This window comes from Echinops telfairi, unplaced genomic scaffold (assembly GCF_000313985.2).
Source record: "Echinops telfairi isolate 266 unplaced genomic scaffold, ASM31398v2 ScPeMD7_7400;HRSCAF=8409, whole genome shotgun sequence".
Taxonomy (NCBI): domain Eukaryota; kingdom Metazoa; phylum Chordata; class Mammalia; order Afrosoricida; family Tenrecidae; genus Echinops; species Echinops telfairi.
Window position 1 is genome coordinate 49,204,528 of NW_022111300.1, and position 1,725 is coordinate 49,206,252.

Consider the following 1,725-nt stretch of genomic DNA (forward strand, 5'->3'; position numbering starts at 1 on the left):
CATAGTAGGTTATGCATTGGGCTGCTAACCACAAGATCAGTAGTTCGAATCCACCAGCTGCTCCATGGGAGGAAGATGAGGCTTTGTATTCCAGATACATTATAATCTTGGAAACCCATGGGGGAAGTTCTATCTTGTTACAGTGGACTTGATAGCGATGGGTTTGGTTTGGTTGGGCGACAGGGAAAATACCAAGATGACTCTCAAGTCTCTTGGCCCTTGGAACACAAATGCCTTCTCCCAGTTATTCAACCAAACACAGATGGAACTGCGAAGGGAAGCGATGTGGAACAGTCCCCATAGGGAGAGTGAGCAGCAAGACCATGTAACTATTTTCAAGGAGCTGCAGAAGAGGAGAGCACAGCACAGGAAGTTTTGATAAAAATATCCCAGGCCAAGTACCTTTCTTTAAGTAAGATCCCACATCAGGTCCAGAGCCACGGCTCTAGATGTACTTCAATCCAGCATCCAGAGCTATCTTCTAAAACCTGGGACATCAATTAGACTTTAACAGACAAAACAAAAACCAAACTCACTGGCGTCGATGGATTCTGGATAACAGAGATCCCATGTACAGAGAGGAACGGGCCCGGAGGGCTTTTCTGGATTGACATCGTGCTTACAGGAGCAGCTTTCCAGGCCTTTCTCCATCCCACCCTCATGACCACTGTCACCCTGTAATGATCAGATCTGCTTCCTCGATCTCTTGTTCTGCCCAGTTACATCTTCCCTAATTCCTATCCCCTTTCAGTCCTCCCCTGCCCATCCCCACTGCCATGAAAACATTTTCCCCTCTCTACCACATGCAGTTTTTGCTCTGCTAGTTGGCAGAGTAATACAGTTTATAAGGGGTATGTTGTATACCCCAACAGAGTGAGTACTGTCTGCGGTCATAAAAGCTTACCCTGGCCATCGAAGTCACAACTACTGGTGTCTACACAACCAAAACCAAAAAAGAAAGAAGGGAACCCAAGATTCAGAGAAGAAAGTAGTTGACAGGATTCACAGTGTACATGAGCTATGGCTTCATGTACCTGGAGACCAAAAGAACTAGATGGTCGCAAGCTACCAGCACCTGCCCTTCCTATCAGCATCAAAAGATATGGGCTCTGCTGGAGCAGGAGGAAAATGTGGAGCAGAACTCAGGTTCTTACAAAAGTCCAGACTGACTAGACCAATTGAGACTCAGCGGCTTCCTGAGACTTGTTGCTGGAAGGTGCCATCACGTGGGTTCGGACTCAAAATGACTCCATGCGCAGCAGAACCCAGCAGTTCCTGGTTTTGTGCGGGCCTCGCTGCCCCTTCTTTGTTGGATCCCACTGTTTCAGCCATGAGGTCAATCCATCTCATTGATATTCGGGGTCTTCCTCTTTTTCACTGGCCTTTCCCTTGACCAAGTAGGGTGTTCTTTTCCAGAGTTGAAAAGCAGGGGTGTTACTTTGAGAATCGGAGACGTGGCGTTTCTCATTGCCTCACATGCATGTGCAGGTCGGACACTGGATAGGGAAGGCTGAAGAAGGATGATGGAGGCATTTGAGGTGCTGGAGAAAAACATTGAAAGCACCCGACGGTCGAAAGACCAAAGGAATCTGTCTTAGAAGTGAGGATGATGAGACTTCTTCTCACGTCCTTTGAATATGTTATCAGGAAAGACTGGTCCCTGGAATAGGATATCATGCTTGCTAAAGGACAGGGACAGTGGGGAAGACCCTGGCCAAGATGGAT